Raw genomic sequence first — 8405 nt, 5'->3', positions numbered from 1 at the left:
ATTAATTAACCCATGGAATGCGCGCGCAGCGCTCTATAATTCGTTACTGCATCGTCAAAGAATTAGGTGCTTGCGTTATTATGGTCCCAAAGTAATCCTGAGGCATTGTACTTTAAGAAAATATCACGATTCGAATTTAGTGCTAGCTGTATAGTGTTGAAATTAATTAGTTTATCCGCGAAGCGCGCGCGCCGCGCTCTAAAGTTTGTTACTGAACCGTCAAAGAATTAGGTGCTTGCGTTAATATGGTCCCAAAGTAATCCTGAGGCATTGTACTTTAAGAAAATATCACGATTCGAATTTAGTGCTAGCTGCAAAGGGTTGAAATTAATTAATTAACTCATGAATTTCGCGCGCAGCGCTCTATAATTCGTTACTGCATCGTCAAAGAATTAGGTGCTCGCGTTATTATGGTCCTAAAATAATCCTGAGGGATTGTACTTTAAGAAAATATCACGATTCGAATTTAGTGCTAGCTGCAAAGCGTTGAAATTAATTAATTAACTCATGAAGCGCGCGCGCCGCGCTCTATAATTCGTTACTGCATCGTCAAAGAATTAGGTGCTCGCGTTATTATGGTCCTAAAATAATCCTGAGGGATTGTACTTTAAGAAAATATCACGATTCGAATTTAGTGCTAGCTGTATAGTGTTGAAATTAATTAGTTTATCCGCGAAGCGCGCGCGCCGCGCTCTAAAGTTCGTTACAGAATCGTCAAAGAATTAGGTGCTCGCGTTATTATGGTCCTAAAATAATCCTGAGGGATTGTACTTTAAGAAAATATCACGATTCGAATTTAGTGCTAGCTGCAAAGGGTTGAAATTAATTAATTAACTCATGAAGCGCGCGCGCCGCGCTCTATAATTCGTTACTGCATCGTCAAAGAATTAGGTGCTTGCGTTATTATGGTCCTAAAATAATCCTGAGGCATTGTACTTTAAGAAAATATCACGATTCGAATTTAGTGCTAGCTGCAAAGGTTGAAATTAATTAATTAACCTCATGAATGCGCGCGCAGCGCTCTATAATTCGTTACTGCATCGTCAAAGAATTAGGTGCTCTGCGTTATTATGGTCCTAAAATAATCCTGAGGGATTGTACTTTAAGAAAATATCACGATTCGAATTTAGTGCTAGCTGTATAGTGTTGAAATTAATTAGTTTATCCGCGAAGCGCGCGCGCCGCGCTCTAAAGTTCGTTACTGAATCGTCAAAGAATTAGGTGCTCGCGTTATTATGGTCCCTAAAGTAATCCTGAGGGCATTGTACTTTAAGAAAATATCACGATTCGAATTTAGTGCTAGCTGCAAAGGGTTGAAATTAATTAATTAACTCATGAATTTCGCGCGCAGCGCTCTATAATTCGTTACTGCATCGTCAAAGAATTAGGTGCTCGCGTTATTATGGTTCCTAAAATAATCCTGAGGGATTGTACTTTAAGAAAATATCACGATTCGAATTTAGTGCTAGCTGCAAAGCGTTGAAATTAATTAATTAACTCATGAAGCGCGCGCGCCGCGCTCTATAATTCGTTACTGCATCGTCAAAGAATTAGGTGCTCGCGTTATTATGGTCCTAAAATAATCCTGAGGGATTGTACTTTAAGAAAATATCACGATTCGAATTTAGTGCTAGCTGCAAAGGGTTGAAATTAATTAATTAACTCATGAATTCGCGCGCGCAGCGCTCTATAATTCGTTACTGCATCGTCAAAGAATTAGGTGCTCGCGTTATTATGGTCCTAAAATAATCCTGAGGGATTGTACTTTAAGAAAATATCACGATTCGAATTTAGTGCTAGCTGCAAAGGGTTGAAATTAATTAATTAACTCATGAAGCGCGCGCGCCGCGCTCTATAATTCGTTACTGCATCGTCAAAGAATTAGGTGCTTGCGTTATTATGGTCCTAAAATAATCCTGAGGCATTGTACTTTAAGAAAATATCACGATTCGAATTTAGTGCTAGCTGCAAAAGGTTGAAATTAATTAATTAACTCATGAATGCGCGCGCAGCGCTCTATAATTCGTTACTGCATCGTCAAAGAATTAGGTGCTTGCGTTATTATGGTCCCAAAGTAATCCTGAGGCATTGTACTTTAAGAAAATATCACGATTCGAATTTAGTGCTAGCTGTATAGTGTTGAAATTAATTAGTTTAATCCGCGAAGCGCGCGCGCCGCGCTCTAAAGTTCGTTACTGAATCGTCAAAGAATTAGGTGCTTGCGTTAATATGGTCCCAAAGTAATCCTGAGGCATTGTACTTTAAGAAAATATCACGATTCGAATTTAGTGCTAGCTGCAAAGGGTTGAAATTAATTAATTAACTCATGAATTTCGCGCGCGCAGCGCTCTATAATTCGTTACTGCATCGTCAAAGAATTAGGTGCTCGCGTTATTATGGTTCTAAAATAATCCTGAGGGATTGTACTTTAAGAAAATATCACGATTCGAATTTAGTGCTAGCTGCAAAGCGTTGAAATTAATTAATTAACTCATGAAGCGCGCGCGCCGCGCTCTATAATTCGTTACTGCATCGTCAAAGAATTAGGTGCTCGCGTTATTATGGTCCTAAAATAATCCTGAGGGATTGTACTTTAAGAAAATATCACGATTCGAATTTAGTGCTAGCTGTATAGTGTTGAAATTAATTAGTTTATCCGCGAAGCGCGCGCGCCGCGCTCTAAAGTTCGTTACAGAATCGTCAAAGAATTAGGTGCTCGCGTTATTATGGTCCTAAAATAATCCTGAGGGATTGTACTTTAAGAAAATATCACGATTCGAATTTAGTGCTAGCTGCAAAGCGTTGAAATTAATTAATTAACTCATGAAGCGCGCGCGCCGCGCTCTATAATTCGTTACTGCATCGTCAAAGAATTAGGTGCTCGCGTTATTATGGTCCTAAAATAATCCTGAGGGATTGTACTTTAAGAAAATATCACGATTCGAATTTAGTGCTAGCTGCAAAGCGTTGAAATTAATTAATTAACTCATGAAGCGCGCGCGCCGCGCTCTATAATTCGTTACTGCATCGTCAAAGAATTAGGTGCTCGCGTTATTATGGTCCTAAAATAATCCTGAGGCATTGTACTTTAAGAAAATATCACGATTCGAATTTAGTGCTAGCTGCATAGCGTTGAAATTAATTAATTTATCCATGGAGCGCGGCGCGCTTCGAATCGTGATATTCTTTTAAAGTACAATGTATGAAAATTATTTTAATACTATAATCATGCGAGCAACTAATTCGTAGACGATCAGGTGACGGAACTTAGTACTCAGCGCCAATGGCTGGTCTAAGTTAATTATCGTAATTGTTTTACTGTTAGCAATAAACTCAGATTTGGGAATATTTTGATAATATATGTTTTCGATCATTTTAGTAACGAATATATTCATGCAGCAAGTTTTTTAAGTGTTTGTGTCGACCGCGACGGTACTGTGTTCAATATTTAGTTGTATATTTAAATAAATGTTATAATCTGTCAATATTTTATCGTTATTTTAGGGCACTTAATTAGCACTTAATTAGCACTAAATTATAGTGTACTTGTTTTTTATTTTCTGATATGGGGGGGTCCAGCTTAATGGCAAGCTGGACCCCCCCATTTTTTACGTGATTTCCTGCTAAACCGTTCGAGCACCAAAATTCGGACTAGGGCACTTAATTAGCACCTAAATAGCACTAAATTTTTGACCTAGTGCGAACTTGATTTGCGCTGGTGGGGGGTCCAGCTTAATAGAGGTGGATCGCAGCCATGATCATACATGTGTAAATGTAATAATGGTATGTAACATATGATTATATATTATTATTGTACGCGACTGGTCGAAGGAGTTACGAGTGAAAGATAATTTCGAATTTAATTGCAAAGTCTCTTTAAGTATGTAATTGTCTATAATAAAAATAATAATTATGTACAATATTTACAGTCTTTATACCGCGAGCTACGGACAGAGATTCCGCGAACGACGAATATTCTCGCGCGTGAAAGCGAGCACACGATAACCGCGAGCAACGGATAGACGGATAGACGGCGACAGAGCAACAGTGACTTTATCATAGAGCTACTGAGAGATAGTTTTTTTTATTTGTACAATGTATATTTATGTTCTACATTTTACAAATAATTATTTTTATTTTAAATAAAAAAAGAAATTAAAGCTATTTTTCAAATGTATTTGGAACAATTTTGTTTGTAATATCTCTTTTATAACATTTTATTTATTTCATTGCTTTTTGTACAATTTATACTTGTCTTGTAAAGAATATGTATGCATATTTACCATTTGTGTTACCTGACTATTATTCTACTTTAAAATTGACCTACTGCATTTCTTTAGCACGCACCGTGTCCGTATTATGTATTTTATACTTACATCGTTATTATATTACAACATCTCATCGTTTAGTATTTACTCAGCGACAATCGTTATTGTACGATATATGTTTTATATAACTTGTATAATTGTAAAGTATTTTTATATTAGTACATTATTATTCACTCTGTAATGGCTTTACGTTTATACTGTAATAGGATAAATGAAAAACAGTAATGAATTTTTAAAAGAACAGGAACCTAGAATTATATTTTTTAATTTTACGCAGTTCTTTCTATTACCTGTAACAAGAATATTATGATAACAAATAAGTGTATAAACTGTATAATACGTATAGTTTTGTAGATACAAATTTTTTAAAATTATGCCGTTTTATAAGAATGATCGAGTAGTCGATTTTGAAAAGTATAATATTGTTTACGACGTTATAAAAAATAACGTAAATAATGATTCATATGCATAATCTTATAAATCGTTAATTTATTACTAATTGAAACTAAAAATCCGAGGAGACAGAATTTTACAATGTCGTTTTGACATAGTGTAGAGTAATAGTCAGTTATCACAAATGGCACAGATGCATATATATTCTTTGCAAGACAAGTATAAGTAGTAGAAAAAGTAATAAAATAAATAACATGTTATAAAGGAGGTATCACAACATTAAAAGTGCACCAAATACATGAAAAAATAGTTTTAATTTTTTTTTCTTTTCAAATAAGATAAAAATTATTTGTAAAATGTATTCAACATAATTATACATTGTAAAAATTGGAATAAAATATCCATCAGTGGCTTTTGACAACCAGTGACTCCTCTGCGTATATTTCACGTCCGGTAGATGCGGACCGTATATTTACGTACGGCACGCGACCGTTACGAATCCGCGCAAACAAATGAATGCGCGTATCGTGTCGCGAGCGGGCCGGACAGCACGCTGCTAGACGATCTCTCTCTCGTGACAGATCTCGCTTCTCGTGCACGTCGTGACGTGCAGATTGTGTCGTGTGACAGGAAATCAAAGAAATATATTCTGCGATCCTATTGTGATTCGTAAGTATTGCTCAAGTCATTTATGAAATATTAATTTTGTATTATGTGCAGCAATTATTTATTATATAATATTTGTGTATCTTTTTCTTAGCAACATTAGAAATGAAGGAAGACTATCGACACAAGTATCCAAGCAGCCGCCGACTTTCCCGGAAGAAAGGATGGGCAAGAAGGTATGTTATACACATATACACAATCATATATCTGTCTGAGGCGGAAAAATAATAGTATTAAAATGTACAAGAGGCATTTAAGAATAAAGACTTTGACTGTGTGATTTTTCGACGAGAAAAAATTCCATTCAGTACTGTATAATAGTGCATCCCGATAGAGTGGATAACGCAGAAGCGGAATGAGCAGATCACTAATCACGGGAGCGTTTCGACATAATTTTTGAAAGGGGCGATCAGAACAATCCCGTGATTAATGATTCGCTGATTCCGCGTGATCCGCTCCATCGGGATGCATCCAAAGATAACAATAATAACTGAATAAAAAAATTAAGTCTTCTAAAAGTTTATTTAATTTATTATTGTTGTTGTTTTACATTATTAAAAATAGAAAAGGATTGAAATGGTTGAAAACATTTTTGAAAACGTTTATTTCTTATCGGAAAATGTCAACTTTTAAATTACTTTAGCTTCGCGAAAAAGAATGTAGAGTAAGTAAAAAAAAAAGTATTTTAGAGGCCACAGTCTTTATTTCAAAGTGCCTTTTGTACATTTTTGATATATAACTTATAAAAAGTCGGACAGCAAAGCCGTAACAGTGGATTAAATTAAATTAGTATTAACAAACGTTTCGGTCAGTCATGTTCAGTGTTATACGTCAAAATATGAAAACTGATAAACAATACAAAACTTGTTATAAACGCATTGTTCGCATAGCATATTCATAAAAATATATTAAGACTTTTACCTCGTTTCTTCCGTATGGAAAAGTAAAATAATTAAATAGATCGATGTGAAGATGTAAAATTCTACAATAGCCGTAAGACGCAAGCAATAAGACATAGGCAGTAAGAATTATTTAACCACAGTCGATTATTCTTAAACTTAAAAATCTAATTTGTCAATAGCTTATACTGCTTACTTTTTACTACATACTCTTACGGTCATTGTAGACGAGCCTTTTTCCTTGTAGGCAGTCATGAAAACTGTCACTCATACATGACGAGAATCATGCTTTTACAGTTGTTTTACATAACTATCTAAAAATTTCCATCTTTTGTATTGTTTATCGGTTTAAATATTTTGACGTACTACACTGAAGATGGTGTAATGACTGACCGAAACGTTTGTTAATACTAATTTAATTTAAGTTAATACTATTAATGTAACGCAAACACTTTGTTACGGCTTTGCTGTCCAGCTTTTGGTGGACATGCAAAGTCGCGAAGAAAAATGTGCCGAATTTTGAAAACTCGTATATTGTTACGAAAAGTCTAAATCCTGAAATAAAACGTGACAATGTCCCGAAAGGTCATAATCTTGAAATACAAGGAATGGGACAATGTGTCGGGAAAAATTATAAACTAAATTGAATATATCGAGATAGCACCGTATCTCGAAATTCAAAAGAGAGAGAGAGAGTAGACAAAGTATTTCAGAATTGTCTCGACAATTTTGTCAGAAATTATGTAATGTATAATTCTTATACAATAAAAAGAAATAGTAAAAGAAGTGTTTGTATGTGTGTGTATACATAGCATAACATATATGATATCTTAGATTGATTTATATGTATATATATATATATATAACAATGTAAGATATATGTTACGCTGCACACACACGCACACACACACACACACACATTCCTTTTTTTTTTCTTTTTATTGTAAGAACTGTAATGTATCGAAATGATATATAGCAACTGACTCGTGAAGTTTTAAAATTTCTGAAAAAAGTGTCGAAACAATTCTGAAATACTTTGTCTACTCTCTTTCTGTCTGTTTTGAATTTTGAGATGTCCACTTTGATCTATAATTTTACCGGATACATTGTCTCATTTCTTATATTTAAAGATTATGACTTCGGGACATTGTCACGTATCTAAGATTTCGAGATTACGACCTTTCGGGACATTGTCGTAGTTTTCAATTTTTGTGATTTTGATTATTTAATTACAACAGGGAGAACAATTCTTTGACTATTTTTTAATATCATTAACAAAGACAATATAAAAAATTAACAAAATAAAGCTTTATATGTAAATGTACAAAAACATATGTTTAATTTTTTAAACGTTAGTAGTAAGAAAGTAGTTAGTAAATTGTAAAAATTATATCAAAGGCTTCATCATGAGCTGGTTAATTGTAATAAGTACCAGATGCGTTCATCGTGAGCTGGTTACTTAAATTTTCAGCGGCGTTTATCGTGAGCTGGCTACTACAATTTTCAGAGGCGTTAATCGTGATCTGTCTAATTGTAATAAGTATACCGGATGCGTTCATCGTGAGCTGGTTACTTTCAGAGGCGTTTATCGTGAACTGGCTACTACAATTTTCAGATGCGTTAATCGTGAGCTGTCTAATTGTAATAAGTACCAGATGCGTTTATCGTGAGCTGGTTACTTTAATTTCCAGAGACGTTTTGGCTGTACTTAACTTTAGATATATTAATTGTTGTAGACATAATATTTCAACGTTTATGATAAGTTTGTAATAATGAAATAAATAAGCAAAGAATTGTTCTCGTATAAAATGATATCTGTCGAGGTAATGTTTAAAAAATGCATTTCGATATTATATGTTTATTTGTTTTTGCAGGCGGCAGGTGGCAAAGATGCAGCAATTGAAGATGGAGAGAGGTACAGAGCTTACCAACGTAACTGAAAACGAGTCCATGGAATATGTCGAATCAGTGGAAACACTGTGCGACAAGATGGATTCGAATATCAGTACCGAGGTAATACAGTGCGAGGCTATGGAGCAAAATATACCAGGTATGTTTGTAGAAAAAGTTCCACATAGCGAGGATAACGAAAATCTCGTTATTGACAATGAAGGCCTTA

The sequence above is a fragment of the Temnothorax nylanderi genome, unplaced genomic scaffold (assembly GCF_030848795.1).
Source record: "Temnothorax nylanderi isolate EJ_2023f unplaced genomic scaffold, tnyl_v1.0 TNYL_tig0585_pilon, whole genome shotgun sequence".
NCBI classification, from domain to species: Eukaryota; Metazoa; Arthropoda; class Insecta; order Hymenoptera; family Formicidae; genus Temnothorax; species Temnothorax nylanderi.
The sequence above is the reverse complement of the archived record's forward strand: the minus strand, read 5'-3'. Positions refer to the sequence as shown.